The sequence below is a fragment of the Pipistrellus kuhlii genome, unplaced genomic scaffold (genome assembly GCF_014108245.1).
Source record: "Pipistrellus kuhlii isolate mPipKuh1 unplaced genomic scaffold, mPipKuh1.p scaffold_m20_p_8, whole genome shotgun sequence".
Classification (NCBI taxonomy): Eukaryota; Metazoa; Chordata; class Mammalia; order Chiroptera; family Vespertilionidae; genus Pipistrellus; species Pipistrellus kuhlii.
Genome location: NW_023425584.1, coordinates 41134542 through 41153334, shown reverse-complemented (window position 1 = coordinate 41153334; position 18793 = coordinate 41134542). Strand labels below are relative to the sequence as shown.

The 18793-nt window shown below is 36.8% G+C and overlaps 1 pseudogene; it reads right to left on the bottom strand.

Moving 5' to 3' along the window:
• Positions 1-8392: 8392 nt before the first annotated feature.
• Positions 8393-8682, bottom strand: LOC118711297 (annotated as a pseudogene).
• Positions 8683-18793: the final 10111 nt, after the last annotated feature.

The following is an 18793-nucleotide window of genomic DNA, read 5'->3' as shown; positions in this document are numbered from 1 at the left end:
TTGGTTGAAATTGGCAGTTGGACATCCCTCCCACAACCCAGGACTGCTGGCTCCTAACTGCTCACCTGATTGCCTGCTTGATCACCCCAAACTGCCCTCCCCTTACCTGCCTGATCATCCCAAACTGCCTCTGCCTGCCAGCCTGGTTATTCCCAACCGCCCCCCTCTGGCAGCCTGGTCTCCCCCATCTGACCCCTCTGCTGATCTGGTTGCCCCTCACTGCCCCCCACCAGCCTGGTCTCCCCAACTGCCCCCTCCATGGCCTCGTCACCCTAACTGCCCTCTCCTGCTGGCCTGATTGATCATAACTACCTTCCCCTGCTAGCCATCTTGTGACAGCCATCTTTAGCCACATGGGGAAAGCTATTCTTGATCACATGGGGGCAGCCATCTTACATGACTGTATGAGGGCCAATTTGCATATTACCTCTTTATTATATAGGATAATTTCTGACTGACTAAAATGCGGATATTGAAAAATAACTGAGAAATCAATCTAACATTCTTTCAGCACCCATTCTACAGAGAAATGGTTGTTTTAGGTGCCTGGGATAACTGCAGTGAACAGATCGGACAAAAACTCATCCCAATTTAGAACTTACATTCCAGACTGAGAAAACAAACAATAAAAAAGAAAGCATGTCATCACACATTATGTAAACGGTGATAACAGTTTTGGAAGAAATGATTGGGTTTGGAGATTGCCCGCAAAGGGTGGCAGAAGTTATTGCCTTTTTCCCTAATGATCACTGAAAGCTGGATATTTGACTAAAGAAGTGACAGAGTTATTCATGGAGATTGCCATAGTAAAAATATTACAGAAAGATAAAAGCAGAGTCAAAGTCTCAGGCCCAAAGCAGTAAAAGGATAATGAACCCCGTGTGTCTGTGCCCCAGTCTGGTAGGCATTAATGATAGAAAAGGAATCCGGTTGGGTGTGATTGCCATTGTAAAGACAATGGTCTTTGTTTAGAAAAAGGTGGGCGTGGCTGGCCTGGCTCAGTGGTTAGGCGTGGCTCATGGTTCCATCCCTGGTGAAGGCACACGCCTGGTTTGCAGGCTAGGTCCCCAATAGGGGGTGTGCAGGAGGCAGCTGGTCAATGATTCTCCTTCATCATTGATGTTTCCATCTCTCTTTCCATCTCCCTTCCTCTCTGAAATCAATCAACCAATCAATAAGAAGATGGGAAGGTGGAGGATAGTGTTAAGTTGTATTTTTAAAGTACCAATTACTCTGTTTTATTGTAAGTGGACTGATCATTGGTACGGCAAGGTTAGAAGCAGGCAGTGCAGTTAGACAGCTCTTATCAAATTCTGTGATGGTGAGTAGGAGTGTGAAATTCATGGGTTATGGCTGTGTTTGCAAGATTTGGTGTCTCAGAGGTGGAGATGTGTACAAAAGATTTAAATTGAGAATGACTCCCAAGATTATTGAGCTGTGCAACTGAGAAATAGGCTGGTTGATTTAGAAATAGGTATGAAATAAGAGAAATCAGCAGGTTGGCTTTGGGCACAAGTGTGGGAGTGGGACGCCTGTTATGTATTTTGCAGTGTCAAGCCTCTATTTGGATTCAGCCTAAAATTCAAAGGAGAAGTATAGCCTGGGAATACAATCTAGTTTTCATCGATGCATAGATGCTATATAGAACATGTGACTATATAAGATTAATTAGGAGAGAGGTGGAGGGGGGAGAGAGAGAGAGAGAGAGAGAGAGAGAGAGAGAGAGAGAGAGAGATACACAAAAATTCCTTTGGATATATCAAAACTAATGGATCAGGAAGGTGAAAATAACCAGCCATGGGTCCTGAGAAGAATTTCTAAGGAATGGGTAGGAGAACCTGAGTGAATCTGGGTAACTGAGACACATTTTAAATTAATGGAAAGATTAAATTCCCCAAGAAACAATTAGAGACTATTTCCACATAAAAGTAGCTTAAAATTTAATCTAAGGAAATACTATGAAAAGCACTGTTCCCATGAAAATGAGGTTTTTGGTCTTTATTAGAATACATACTGCCCCATTTCAATTTATTTTTTCAAAGAAAATTCTCTAAAGATCTTCTTAAATAATGTTAAGTACTGAACTTACCTCCCCCCCCCAAAAAAAAAAGAAACAGTAACTGGGGATACATAACAACAAATATGAAATTCTTAAAACAGGAAAATATTTAATTAGCTCTTGCTGAGTCACGTACCTGATCCTAACCTCGAGTGGAGGAGTATGTTCTTACGAATAACAGACACTTTAACTCTTGCAGAGAAAAATCAGGTTACCATGACCAAAAAGAAATTTGAATTGGATATTGAATTTACTCTTAATTATATCTTGAACATGTTCTCCTTTGCATTACTTCCCTCTCCTTCTAGCAATGCTATAAAATGAAAATCAGGGCCCCCTACAGCTATAATCCGATTTTTCTCAAATAGTTTCCATATCATTGGTTTTTTGGCTCTACAACATAAAAATATTAATTAATTTTGTCTTCCAGATAAAATTTTAAGTCTATAGCCAAAATGTTTCATTTTCTGATTTCATTTTGTAATAAGTCTATTCTTCTTTTAAGACCAAAATCTACATTAAAAATTCTCAGAGCATAATATCAGAACACTTCTACAATTGTCATATGTGCTCTTCCTTCATTTCTCTTAAATAGTTTTTATCTTTCATGCTATTATCACTCTAAAGCTATGATTCTCTAATATCTCAGAATCCTTGGTTGCCTGATCACAATTCTAAATGAAGGAATAGTTGGAAATATCAGTTGTATATTTCTTCTGGATATGTGTACTTTCCATCAGACTCCTTTCTTGAATTTAGAGAGCTGAGCATATTTACATAGAAATTTTTATTATTATGTAGGTACAATGAGCAGGAGGAAAGGGCAGAAAAGAAAAGATTCATATAATCCAACCATTTGCAAATATCTGGATTCATATTATAACTTCTCAGGTATTTATCCATCATTTTCCTTCCACATTTATTGTTTTAAATATTTTATTAAACTAAACATTAAATTCATACAAAATTATTTACAAAATATCTATATAGTATTTTCAATATATAAATAAAATGCGTTATATGTACTGAAAACATCCCCTTACAAGGGAACATTTCCAATGCTATCAGTATCCCCTGGGTGCCACTTTTTAATTAAAAACAAATTATTTTAGAGAGAGGGGAAGGGAGAGGGATAGAAACATCCATGAGAGAGAAACATCGATAGGCTTCTTTCTCCATGCCCACAACCTTGGCATATGCCCTGAGAAGGAATGGCACTGATGACTGACCTTTTGGTTCATGGGTGAATGCTCAGGCACTGAGCCACCCTAGCAAAGGTAGGAGCCTCTTTTAAATAAATTGCTTTCTTTCAGAAGGAAGCCCTGCTTTAAATTTTCTTTTTCTCATTTATATACCTTCTTAAATATACATGTATATTCAACATGTTTTACTCTTACATATTTTTTTAAAATTTTGACATACGTATTATTTAATGTAATATTTATTCTGACACAATACAGTATTTATAATGTATAGCATATATAAGATATATAATGATCTCTCTTCTTCCTTGTTTTTGTATGTTAAAATTAACTCAGATCATGCCACTCTATTATTATAAATCTTTTAATGCTTCCTTTCTCATCCAGAATAAAGGTTGAAGCTGCTAAAATGTCAATTAAGGTCCTATACCATGACATCCAATTACCATTCCAAATGTTCATCTATTATTTGCTACCATGCTCATTCTGTTCCAACACATAGATCTTCTTATGTAATTCTACCTCAGGACCTTCACACATACAAGTCTCTCTGGCTTGGATGTTCTTCCCATTATTTCCCCCAGTTCTTACTTATGCCTCATCCTATCCATGAGGTCTTTACTGATTTCCTCATTTGATATAAAGATCTCACAAAACTTATTGCTAATCTGTCTTTCCCACAGAATTTATCATTTCATATACTATGAGTTTCATGGACTTTTTATTAAATAGAATCATGGGTGCCTGGCACCTGAGCTGGGGGCTTCCCTGGCACATGAGCTCTGGCATCTCAAGGGAGGGTAGAAGGGGGAGTGAGAGTGAGCTTGGCAGATACCTCACATTCTCACCACACCTCTGTCCCCATCACCCCCACCCCCAGGTAACCTGTGAGAGGTCACAGCACATCACCCACACCCACCATGTTCCATGTCACCCCCTGATGTTCAGCAGACATCAAAGAACTCTAGGCTGAACAGCTGCCCAAGGGGGCAATTTGCATATTAGGCTTTTATTATATAGGATACACATTCAGAAAATTGTCCTTAATAATGTAGACTTAGCCAAAATTTGCCTTTATATATATGAGTAAAAGCAATTTTCTTCAGTATCCTATCTAATAAAGAGGGACTATACTAATTGACCATCATACCCTCACAAGATGGTGGTTCCCACAGCCACAAGATAGCAGTGCCCAGTCCCCTCAGCCCTGCCTCACCCAGTCCCAGCAGCATTCAGACTCATCCAGCCTCAGTCCCCCAGTTTCCTCAGCTCAGCAGGAAAAGGCAGTTGGAGGTGATCAGGCTCGCAGGGGAGGGCAGTTGGAGGCAATCAGGCCAGCAGGGGAGGGTAGTTGGGGATGATCATGCTGGTAGGGGAGCAGTTAGGCATCGAGCAGGCCAGCATGGGAGTGATTAGGGGGCAATCAGGTTGGCAGGCAGAGTGGTTAGGAGCCAGCAGTCCTGGATTGTGAGAGGGATGTCTAACTGCCAGTTTAGGCCCAATTCTCAGAATCAGGGAGGGTGGAGGCTTGGCTGAGGGACACCCCTCCATCAACATACAAATTTTATGCACCAGACCTCTAGTTTTTAATATAAACTAAACTTATAATTGCAGTCAGGAGTGTGAAGATTTGAAATAAGCAACTTTCAGAGTATTGTGCTGAAAAGAGCTAATTATAAATACACTATGTCACATTAAAATATTTAGATCAAACAAAAAGAGTCTGTGAGCTAATCAAAATCTACCAATTTACTCCTAAAGGGTTATATGTTGGAAACAAAGATATAGAAATATTATATAGATTAATATAAAATGTTAACAATTCAATATTTTCATTTATGAAAGCAAAGGCATATTACTAATAGAGATACATTTTCTAGGTTCTGTGATTTTTCCATTGGCCTAGTTTAATGGTGATAGTTAGGGATGATTTTACCCCCAGGAGAGCTGAAGGGTCAGGAGGTAGGTAGATGTTAATCACAGCTAGCAAAAAGAGGGCAATCATGCTGCTAAACAGCCTATTAAGTACAGGACAGCCTCCCACACTGAAGAACTCTATGGCTCAAAATTTTAATAGTCCTGAGACTAAGAAATTCTGGTCTAGCTATAGAAACAATATTGCTCTTGAAATATGATTCATCTAGGTTAAATGAATCTTATAAAAATATATTTATTTAATGTGAAAATGTATAATCATGTTATCACTAACAAAATACATTTCCATCTCAGGAGATAGAATAGAATCATGAAAAGTCTACATGTTTAACATGCTATGCTGAAACATATAAAATAGTATATGCAAGATAACGTTTCTATGAAATAGACAATAAAATAATTTAGGACTAAGTAATATATGCTTTTTTAAATTAACACTAAAAAATTGGCATAAAGACCAAAACAACCCAATAAGAAAAGCAATTGCCATAAATCATTTGCATTATAATTTTCATTTGCTGCATTAATTTCTGCACATTTTTAAATTTCTATGCTCATAGAAAACCTATAATGAATTTAACTTCTTACACATGCTTCCAGTGTACTACATAGTTTTGTCTCATAGATTTTTTTATTTTTTATTTTAAAGCCTGGCCAGACAATTTGTTGCCAGAATCAGAAAGTATTATATCAGAAAACTAGCATTAGTATGCTAAAAATAGAAGGTTATTAAAATTGTGTGAAGAAATGCTAGGTATAAACACATTGCTTTATATGTTCCTCTTCTTCATTTATTTTGCATATTTAATTTTTAAGTTACAGGTGCATTTAATATTATTTTGTAGTAGAGGCCTGTTGCACGAAGATTCGTGCATTAGGCCTTCCTTCCCCTTGCTGCTGCACCAGTTTTCCTCTGGCACCCGGAACCCAGGCCTTCACTCCAGCTGCAGCAGAGAAGCCGAGCCTTTTTGTCTCCACTCTTCAGTCATCTTCAGTCTTCAGTCTTCACTCTGCACTTACATATGCAAATTAACCTGCTATCTTTTTTGCTTAATTTGCATACTCATGCCTAATTGGCTGGTGAGTGTTGCAGAGGTATGGTCAATTTGCATATTTCCTTTTATTAGTGTAGATTAGTTTTAGTTGTATGACATAGTGGTTAGACAACTATATACTTGGTAAAGTGTTCCCCCTGATACTTCTTTGATGCTTTGGTTTCAACTGATATTTTGAATCTATAAGATACTTAGTACACAGTTTATAAATTCCCTTTTTTGGATTAAGCTTTTACAAGAACTGTTTTTTCATCTCATCATAATTCTCTCCATTGACTCAAATATGAAATTTTTTTACTTGCCAAAGCTATGTGAATTTTCCTTACAGCTAAATGAAAATTGTGTATGTAGAAAAATATGAATCCAGCAAAAAAAAAAAGATAAATCATCAATATGAGGTAAAAAAAACAAACAAACAAAAAAATGTGATTAATTTTTGCCATTTTTTAAGTTGCATGTGTGTGCATTGTTTTGTGAGGTTATGCAATTAAACAACTAGATTACAGACTCACAGAATCAAAGAATACTGAAAACAAAGGCAACATATGGAGCATTCACTAATTTCAACTGAATAATAAAGTATTTAAACGAGATTTTCTAGGCTATATCTGACTGAATAACAGAATGAAGGGGCAGGATCAAATAACATCTGAAATATAGTAACTTCTGAAGAGGTGAATAAGTTGGAAAATGAATAGCTTTTAGATGAAGACAGAATGAGGTACAAATGATACCCTGTAGATACAAAAAGATATTGAAAAATAATGTTCATTGGTCTACATCATATTTTTACTTGACAAGTATAAGCTAAACTGATTTGCTAACATCACAATGTTCATATAACATTCAAAATTCATCTTCTATTTTTTATCATTTAAGTTTCCCACAAATATGATTTAGTATCTTACTCCTTAATCTTTAGATTCTAAAAGAGAGATATTTTATTAATCTGCATTGTGAAGTGCTAATTCCTGGGAAAGTTTTTATATTGATGTTTGGATTTTTCACATTTTCCCCCAAGTGAATATTTATCATTTCTTTAAATCAGCTTTTTAGAATATGAATATATCTTGGCCTATAACATTTACAACCAAAAAATGATATATACTTTAGCATTTTCATAACCACGGGCTTATTTGAAAATAAAATAAATGCAAATGTTTTATACTGACAATAAGCACGTTTAAATCCCTGGAATACCAGGCAAAATGTGTTTAATGTTCAATGATAAAAAGAGTGAGGATTTTTAACGTATTTAAAATAGGAGAACTGATAATTCTCCCATGTCCTCAAAACATCTACAATAAAGCTATTTTTGGTTCTAAGATCTGAAAACATATTAAAATGTACAATACACTGTATTACTATGTCTATGCATATAGAAAATCTAAAGCTTCTAAAGTAGTTTAATTTTAAGAGTTGGTCATCAGCACTGTGATTTCTCTTCATTAATCATTCATGTATTAATTTACACAGCTAGTGTCTATGTAGCAGTATGCTAAGCTCCAGATATAGAATAATAGAGAGGGAAATATCTTCGTTTTTAAAAATCATAATCTAGCCTGCCCAAGGGACGAATATTATCCAGAGGAAGTGTAGCGATGGCAGCAGCTTGGTTTAGAATGGGTAGGGTGAGAAGCCTGTGAACATGATGTCCAAAAGGAGAATTACAGGAAAGCAATTTGAAAGCAAGAGTGAAGGAGGGGAGATGCATAAACTATGGTTCCAGCAGGCAAAGGCCCATGTTAGAAAATGAAAAGATAAGAGATAGTTTGGTACATCTGGAAACTGAAAATAAGTAAGTAAATAAATAAGCTAACAGCATCTGAGAAAGAAAGGGGAGATATGGACAAACGACCTAGTGTGTCCCCAGTCAAGTACCACAGTCTGAAAGGTTTTTAAGCAACAATAAAAACAAAATACACAGTCTTCCGTAGTGTTGTAACCTGATTAGGTATGCGTTCTGAGGAAATAAACAAGATGCTTCTTAAATTAATATTCACAATCCATCCAACAGCTCCCTTGTTTCCAATAAACTATTTGTTTCTATGACCGTTCATAATTTGGAATTGTGTCTAGCACATTTTGCACATTGTTTTCATGTGTTTGTTTGTTTGTTTGTTTTTGTATCCAAAATGTGTTTATTGGGATGGTTCCCCGCTCATCTTGATTGGTGGTGCTTCAGAGGGCCACTTCCCTCTGAAGGAGAATTCTTCTGTGAGCCTTGCTGTTCTCCCTGGAGGCTGGCAGAGGACAGTGGAGCAGCCAACACACAGAACTACTGTCTGCAAATGGCTCAAGAGCGGGCTGATTTTCAGCACCCTGGGCACTGCACCTCCCAGAAGTGGGAATTGGGGCTCTAGACTAGGTGCTTCCTGTGTTTTCTCTTCTCTTCTGCAGAGGGATGAAGGAGATTCTCAGTGAGAGGCATGCAGTTGTGGGGAGGTCATCACCGCTGGAAAGCTATATATTATGTGTATTTTTAATTTTTTATTGATTAAGATGTTGCATATGTGTCCTTATTCCCCCATTACTCCCCCTAACCCCTCCACTCATGCCCTCTCTCCCCTGCTGTCTGTGCCCATTGGTTAGGCTTAAATGCATGCATACAAGTCCTTTGGTTGATCTCTCCGTCTTACCCCACCCTACCCTACCTTCCCTCTGAGGTTTATTGGGCTGATTGATGTCTCTTTGTCTCTGGATCTGTTGTATATATGCACCCCTATAGTCATAGCAGCACAATTTCTGCACCCCTATAGTCAAATCATAGCAGCACAATTTACAGTAGCTAAGATTTGGGAACATCCTAAGTGCGCATCAGTAGATGAGTGGATATTACGTTTTGAGTCTATCAGTTTATCTGAATCCTATAAGAATGATTTATTTATTTATTTTGGTAAGAAATCTGGCCAAACATTGCAACTGGCCATTTTTAGACTGTGGTTCCAATGTCTTTTGAATTTTATTGAATTTTAGAGAACCTTTATTGAAGCTGGGGACAGTGCAACAAGAAAGGCTGGGGAAATGAGCCAAGATTGGTCATATCCAAAATATGTTGGGGTGTTTGTTTTTTTTAATTCTTACTAGTAAATCCCCCAACTAAGCAAATTAAACACCCCATTTTAATAAATGGGCAAAAGATCTGAATAGACACCTAACCCAAGGAGATATACACATGGCAGCTCAGTATATGAAAAGATACTCAGCATGATTTATTATTAGCCAAGCAAGTCAGACCCTCAAGGACACATAAAGTTCATTGGATTTTATTTCAAGTGTTATTTCATTCCAAGTAATTGGAGATTATGAAGCAAAGCAATGTTATGATGTGATTTATATTTTAGTACTCCTTCTAGTTTCTGTGTGGAGGCTGTAATGTATGGAGGTTGAGAGGAAAAGCAGAGGGGCTATTTAGAAGGCTTGTGAAATATGTAAAGGAGAGATGATGTTGCTTACATAATAGTCAGAACTATGGACATAACTAAAAGTGCATACATTTAGAATACATATATATTTTTTATAAGATGTATGTCGCTGGTGAGAGTAAAAGGGAAGATGACTACAGATGGCAAATGGTGGTGATATTTCCTGAAGCAGAGACCATGTGGGTGGCAGAAGAATCGGGGGTGCATAGCGGCTCCGGATGGATTTGAGATGCCTACAAAACACCCAAAGAGATGTCAAACAGGCATTTGAATAAACAAGCCTGGCATTTGGAGAATAGTTTGAGAATAAAGTTGCAAATTTCCATACAGATGGAATTTTAAGCAGCAGGACTAGAATATATATGAATGTTTATATCAATATCTCTATCAATAGACAGACATTTTAGGATGCTATCAAAATAATGTGCTCTGTTTGAATACTTATTTTGTACTAAACCTCAAAGACATAAGGTTAAGAGTAAATTCTTGAGATAAGTTTCATTTTTTGCATTTATTAAGTTGAAATACTTTTTAAAATATGTTTTTATTGAGTTAAGAGAGGAAGAGAGAGTTAGAAACATCAAAGAGGAGAGAAAATCATTGATCAGGTGCCTCCTGCATGATCAGAGATTGAGCCCACAACCTAGGTTCAACTGAGAATCAAATCATGACCTCCCTGGTTCATAAGTAGACACTCAACTCTGAGCCACTGTGGCCAGGAGAAGTTCAAACACTTTTACCCTCCAACATAAAAAGCTGGACTATTATAATCATAGCATTACTCATTTGAGTAGCCTGCCATTTCTGTATTATAGAATATACTAGGAGCCCAGTGCATGAATTCGTGCACCTTGAAAATAACTGTGGGACACAAGGCTGCAGTAGGCACAGGGATAAGTCTCGGCCCATCATCTATGCCCCTGCCCAGCCCCTCCTGCCTCAGGCCCCCAGTCTCCTGTCTGCAGGCAGCCCCACTCCTGCTGCCACTGCTCCCACATGATGATGGTGCAGGCCCAGCTCACACCCAGTGAAGGCACAGCGCAATTGGGAATGGAACCGGTGCCAGCAATAGATGTGAGTGGGGCTGGTGCCATCAGCTGATGCAAGTGGTGGCTGCTTCCCTGATCACCCCTCAGGAGCAGGGGGAAGTGGAGAAGCCCTCAGGGACTATCAGGGCTGGAGGCCATCACTTGCACTGGCTGACAATTCTGAGCAATTTGGGCCAGTGCCAGGTGTCTGCAACGAGTGTCAGCAGGGCATGCAATGGCAACAGGTAATGAGCACCAGGTGGGACTGAGGCACTCAGGAGCAAAGAATTTTTCGTAACCATCAGAAACTTGCCTGATGACAACAACCGGTGCCCCACCTTGGTCTGGTGCCTTGCTCACCTGCTCCACCCTCCCACCACAACTGACACCTGCTATGTTCTGCACATGCCCCCTGGTGGTCAATGAATATAACAGCAATTGGTTGTTTGGTTGTTCCACAGTTAAGTCTATTAGTATATTAGCCTTTTATTATATAGAATGAGGACTGGTACACAAAATTTCTGCACTTGCCGGGGCGGGGGGAGTCTCTCAGCCCGGCCTGCACCCTCTCACAGTGTGGGATCTGTCAGTCGGAGATCCTTAGCACTGCCATGGAGGGGAGTGGCACTCCCATAGGGGAGCACACTGACCACCAGGGGGCAGCTCCTGCATTGAGCGTCTGTCTCCTGGTGATCAGTGTGCGTCATAGTGACCTGTCGTTCTGCCATTCAGTCGATTTGCCTATTAGCCTTTTATTATATATAATAATATAATATAATATAATATAATATAATATAATATAATATAATAATATAATATTTTGGGAAACACTGTTATATAGGATAAATCCAACTTTTCACTTCTAGTTCCCTCTGTTAACCACTATTTAAGACTTGGTTTGGGGAAGTATTTTCTCAATATTTGAACTGCTGCACACTGTAAAGAATTATGTTTGGAAGGTTGATATACCAATTAGGGCCAGATTTAAAAAAACTGAAACTACCAAAACTGCTTTAATCAGCACATGATTTTATACTAAAATTAGGGGCAAACCAATTTATTAGGAGGACTTGGGGACTACTGTAAAGGCTGGGGTCCAAGGAGAAGCCTGTGCTTCTACACCAGAAGGGAAGACCAATGCTGGGCAAGCCCTTCCACAACACCAGCTTCCATTTCATTTTATTTTTGTCGTCAGTTTGTAGGTTCTATTGTAAATAGAGCTTATATAGTAGATTGGGATTGCTCAATAAATAACTGCTAATTAAATAAAAAATACTCCATCACATTTTAACTTGAAAATAAGCAGTCACATATTATTCTTGGCCATCAATTTGGGGTGTGTGTGTGAGTGTGTGTGTATGTGAGATAACTAACAACACAGAATTGAAAATTAGCATAGTATTGACATTTTTAGAGCCTATTTCCAAAAATATCTTGGATATTTTACTTATAAATGTATGTTCCTTATAAATATAGCATGTAAATATTAAAACATATATGTGTTATAAGTAAGTGTTTAAATAAAGTTTCCTCAGCACATAGCACAGTATCTGAGCGGCAGCAGATGTTAAATAAATATTTCAATGCCATATAGATTTTTGTTATAGATTGGCCCGTTGGTTAATTTGTTATATATCTATGTCATGTAAAAGCTCTTTAGGTCTTAACAGCTAACACTTCTGAATTTGGGAAAAGTAAAGTGAAGAAATATGCTTAATCAATATGACCCTATTTGGTAAGTTTCACCTCACATAAACATTTCAGTGCAACATGTATGTTGTTATTTCATTTCTTTATTTTGAAATGCTTTCAATGAATAATTCTGTGTAGCAAAATTTAGTGACACTGTATTATAAAATTGGTGATCATGGGTTTTACTTATAGAAAGAATCCTTTTTATATTCCCCCTTAAATGGTTGACATAAACTACCTAGCTCAAGAGACTCTCTCAGAGAAAGTGTTTAAAATGTCTTCTCACTCCTAAATTTGTATGGGTTGTTATTTATGTCTGGTTGCAAAGAGGAAAATTGGACTGATTCTCACATGGTGCTCCTGATACTGAGCTCTCCTGAAGGAGTATGTGTTGTGATGACTGACAGCATGATTATATGAGACCTTAAGTAGCCATGATTACATTGTGAATTATCCTGTTTAAATTTTTTCAAGTGTTTTAAACTGCTGATAGCCTCCAAAATTAGTGAACACTTACCAAAAAGAAAAAGACATTAGACATTAGAATAAATTTATTAGATTCAAAAGCTCTTCATTTTTTTTTCTGGAATGTATCCCAGTACAGTGAATTATGTTATTATACTTAACTACTGCAATTCTTCTAGAAATGTTTCTCTATTATCTTATATTATTTCAAAATAGAAAAAAGTAAGTTATAATATCTTTCACATCTATGATGTATATTAGTACACTAAATAGTCACAGGATAATAGGACACATTTTAAGGAGCATTTCAAAGCATTGTATTGCTATTAATTTTAAAACTGTGATTTATTTTTAAGATTAAATAATGTTATCATGATTATAACCAAACAAAATAAATTTACCATGTGATTTTTTTATTTAAGATGGATGACATAATTTTAATATATATTTTTGCCACTCTTGTATTTTAAAAAGGGAAAAATGAATGTACATGTGTGTGTGTACTTTTATTTTAGTAAAATGAGCATACACACATATGTGTATATTCACACACATACAGTGTCTATTAGTTTTCCAGAACTACTATGTCAATTGCAGAAATTCAGGAAAGCATTCTGTGTTAGCCAAAATAAATGGTTTACTGAACTAAGGACCGACTTCAAGACATCCTGGCACCACTGCATGTTCAAAAGAGGACAACAGTGACTCTGTTTTCCCCACAAAAATGAATTAAATGTTTTTGCAGCCAGATTGTGTGGTTTGTGCTAGATCCTTCGTCTTTTTAAAGTTTCCTTCAATTTTCACCATTGTGTGCTTTTGTCAATCCAAACACCACTTTGTTCTTTCTGCTGCTTTATTATAGTTTTACTTTCACAACTTTAAGTGCTAGTTGTAGTTCTTTCTTCTCCTTTAAGATCTTTTAGAATCAAGGTAAACAAATACAACTGCATGTTTCTAATATTTTTGTATAAATTCATACCAAATGTTTTAATGTCATGTATCTATTAACTTCATTTTTATTAATTTTGTAGATGTTATGCACTTAGGTTTTTATTGAAGTAATTCTCTGATTCTTAGAATAAAGGGCAGAATTTCTGAACACATAAAATAAAGGTAGTTTCACTGCAGTCTCTGTTTTTTATTGTTTTACACTTATTAACAGCAATACTAGTATTAATGCTGTTCCGTGATACCCTGAATTTTTTTTTCATGCTTTGCATGAAATTATTTTTCTCTCTCACCAATTTAATTTTTTTAAGGTATATGCTGGCTTTAAGAATCATGAATTAGGCAGCATTTGAGTGTTTCTGGAAAGATAAGCAATGTTTAGACTTCGCAGAAGCGAAATAGGAAGCGAATTCCAAGTTGTGGCAAAAGCAAAAGCTAAACCATGGAGGAATATTCTGATCTTAGAACACAGAAAGGTGCTAAGTAATTATTTAGATATTGATGAGTAGATATTGGTGGGTTAAAGTTTGCTTCAAGTGGAGTTTAAATATTGCTTTATTTGTCCGATAGCCACGTATGAGCTCATCTCGATCATTTTGGACTTGAGCAGCATAATCAGATTCATGCTTTAAAGTTCTTAATATAAATCTGGTGCGAATAAAAGCAGATAGAAATACGTTAGATAATGTTCCTGAGAAACGTTAAAGAGGGCTGGAAATAAGATAGTAAAAATAGAAGAGAAAGTTAAACATGATTCTGAAGTGTCAGATATAGATTATTTTAAGAAAACAGGAAGAAAAAAATGTTTCCTAGAATTCTATGCTTCTGTGATTCAGTTGTGCACACATTGATTTTAAAATTCATCATGACCTAGAAATATAGATTCAATATAAAATTAGAGCTAAGAACGAACACAAGAGAAACCCCCCAAGAAATGATTTAGAGGGGGAAAAAATGCTCCTTTAGTTGACTACCTTTAATGACCTCCTTTTGAGTTGCACGTATATGGCCAATGGCTGCAGGCTCTAAAAAGACGTTTTTTCAGCCACAAGAATGTGGGGGAGTGACGATGGGCAAGTCGCAGGGTGAGCAAGAACCTGCGGTATGTGAATGCTGATCCCACAGGAGAGGCTGTTCGTTTCTTCCTATCATTCTGTCTCCAAACCACCTCCATATGCATTTCCAATCCTGTAATTTTAATCGTTAACCTTTTAACAGCTTCACATCTGTTTTCAAATAAAGTTAGATTGCTATATTAGTTCTCTTCAAAAATATGAATCTAACCACATCTGAAGGTATTTTCAAGGATTTCTTACACTTAACATACTACCTACATCTCTTTCCAAAACATCCTTCACGTTTTACCTTAAACATATATTTCTTCAGGAGGCCTCTTCGACTCCTTAACAAGATATGCTCTACCTATTAAATGTCATGAGATGCTGGTTCTCTCCCAATCCGAGCACTTATCACTTTGTAGATATTACACACTTCATACTTTTCTCCTCCAAAGAACTCTAAGCTCTAAGAATAGGGATCATGTGAGTCTTGGTTCAATATGTATCCTCACTTTTTAACACAAGAACTGATACAGAGAAAAAATGCAATAAATATTTATGAAAGAATAAATGAATTACTGATGCTGACTTAAGGCAGATTGAAAGACCAGAATGCTTTCTGCTGAATAGGGAAATAAGTAAAGTATGAAAATAGGAAAAGAAAGTCACATTAAGGATTAGCAGGCAGGGGGTGGGGAATAAAAGACCTCAGTGCTAAGAGACCTCAAAAACTTGTGACTCAGTTACAAAAGGAAAAGAGAGTCAAATACCCAAACTGATAGGGTTCATAAAGTGACTGTGTCTCTTGCTAAAAAGAAAATAAGCAGAAAAACAGAAAAACCAGTCCAAAACTATTTAAGAACAATTGTTTGCAAACTCCCCACATTCCAAATACATCTGCCCCTTGCCTGTGATTTAGCAGCAATTGAAAATTCTTTAGCCCTAGATGGTTTGACTCAGTGAATAGAGTGTCGGCCTGTGGACTGAAGGGTCCCAGGTTCAATTCTACTCAAAGGCACATGACCAGGTTGCAAGCATGATCCTCAGTGGGAGGCATGCAGGAGGCAGCCAATCAACAATTCTATCTCATCATTGATATTTCTCTCTCTCTCCCTCTCCCTTCCTCTCTGAAACCAGTGTGTGTGTGTGTGTGTGTGTGTGTGTGTGTGTGCACAGCCCTGTGCACAAATCTATGTGCCAGTAGCTCACTGTCACCTTCCGGTAGCTCCCCCTGTCTCCACTCCCCCCAACCCCCTCATAGCTTGCTGCCCTGCCCAAGTCGAACTCCCACGAGGACACTTTACATATTAGCTTTATATCTATCTATCTATCTAGCTAGCTATCTATATGTCTATCTCTACGTCTATATCTATATCTATTTCTATATCTATATCTATGTCTATATATCCATATATAATGTTTTTTCCTTCAAATTTAAGTCAATTAGTGAATACAGATGGTCATCCCAATTACCAGGTCAATCTAGAGGAACTGCCTGTGACAAACGGCGCTATCAATTCCTTTCACTTGAGAATCAGTAATTATTTATCTTAAGAACACATAGATAATAGGTCATATTGAAACCAAAGTGTTCAGTGTTTGGGTCGAAGTTTGTTGTCTCTCAAAATCAAAGAGTGAAGTTGCGGACAGAAACCATTAGTGGAAAGAAACTACATTTATTGAGAGAAGCCAGTCCTGGAAAAGGTGCATCTAGGGTCCCAGGAGCAGGCTAGTGTCCAGAGCTTCATTTCCATCATAGGCTTGGGAGTAGTTCAGCCTCCAAGCTTATCAAAGTCTATTAATTGTGTGTGGAGGCCCAAATGGCCATAAGCCACTTGGGCACAGGGGAGAGAATCTCCTGCCATCTATCCAAGATTCTAGCTCAAAGAGGAGAGAGAGGAGGAAGTGCTTTTATATATATATATATATATATATATATATATATATATATATATATATATGCTTGCTAGTTCCTGATTGGTCCTTCCAAAGAATTTTGCCTTAACAACATCCTTGGGATTGGTTTATACATCTTACTGCCTTGTGATTGGTTATTTGCAAGCTGCCTGACTTAGCAATATCCAAACATTTTAAAGTACATGCTTCTGGTGCCTCTTCCTTCTCCATCCAGTTGGGGTGACTTAGTAACTCCACCTAGCTGGGTTTCCAGGTTTTATTTTCCTATCCCGTGGTCCCACCCCTACCTACCTAGCTTCCTTTTGTCTTCTCAATATCTTCTTAACTGGGGTGAGACTTCCTTCTTGCAATCTATTATTGGATTACTTGTAAGGCACATCACATTACAGTTTAATGCTCATTTAAAAATAACAGTTTTCTTTCTCTTTTACCTTTGTGGAGGTGTTTTGTAGTTGTGAGATCTTGTTTGAATTACATTATTCCAACATTATTAAAGAGAAGCTCTTAGTACTATTTACCTTAATAAATTAATGAATAACAGGAAAAGTAGAGAAAACCAAAGGTAGAAAAAGGAAAATGATAATAATAAACACAAAAATTAATGAAAACCAATAAATGAACATGAACATAAATAGAGCCAAAAGAGGTGTTTATTTTATTTTTTTGATATAGTAAATTTCTTTTAAGGTTAATTGATTAAAAAAATAAAAATAAGGAGCAAACAAAAACATATATTCAAGCATATGGAGGATCATAAAAGAAAAGGAAATATAGTTATCTTACTGCATTAAAATATATTTGAAATCTCAAGTATATTATTCCTTTAAATATTTTTACACTTGCATTATATCTTACAAAACCAGACATTCAAAAAGTAGCTTTTTTTCTTCACAAATCAATTAGCTTTACTAAATTAAGATGTAGATCTTAATTTAATGAACAATCCCTCTCCCATTTGCATTTATAACTCTGGCATTTCTATGGCAGTCATCTCAAAAATACTTGCCTGTGAGGCCCAAGGCAAAATGGTTTCCCTTCAGGCTTTATCAGACACCACCCTGTAGGCCTAATACAAATTAGAACTCTGACTCTAGTTTGGAACTTTGACTAGCCTGAGGGAAAATAAGGCAAAAGAGCAAAGAAAGAAGAAAATATTTATTGAATATCAACTGTGTATCAGAAAGCTTTTAAATATATTCTTTCATGTAAATTAATTCACTTAATTCTCACAGCTGGAAAAGGTATTATTATACATTTTCCTTTTTCACATGAGAGATGGAGTTTCAAAGAGCACAACTTTTTCAAATCGCATAGCACAGGTAAAATTCAAACCCAGTATGACTGATGCAAAGACCACAGCCTTTTCTGTTGTGTTGTACCTCATCTTGTTCAAGAAAAGGTGTAAGGTTTATTTATTAGCTTCATATTCCTTTTTTGTTTGTTTTTGATTGGTTAATCCTCCCCTGATGACCTGATGATATTTTTTCCATTGATTTTTTTTTTAAGTGGAAGGGAAGAGGAGAGACACACACAGAGAAATATTGATGTGAGAAACACACTGATTGGTTGCCTCCCACACATGTCCCAACCAGGGCCAGCCTGCAACTGATTAATGCAATTGTGCAGAATCGAACCCAAGGCCCTTCAGTCCATGGGCCAACACTCTAACCACCAGCTATGGCCATATTCTTTTTATTCTTCTCAGATTTGATTGTTCCAAACTTTTTTTTCAAATGGATATTTTTAAACACTTACCGTTTAAGCAGGAAATATTTTATGCATGGACAGATTGGACAGTGGAGAAGTCAACAGCTGAAAAAAGATGAGTGGGGAGAAATGCAGATTTGAAGTCACTAATCAAATATTCTGTATTCTATACTGTTGCAATGCAAAGAACAGACAGAAGTCCTGAACTAATAAAACTTTCATCCTACAGTAGAAGATATAATCAATAGGCAATTGAAATGAAATGAAAAAGATAAACAACTGTACATGCTTGTGACTATTTT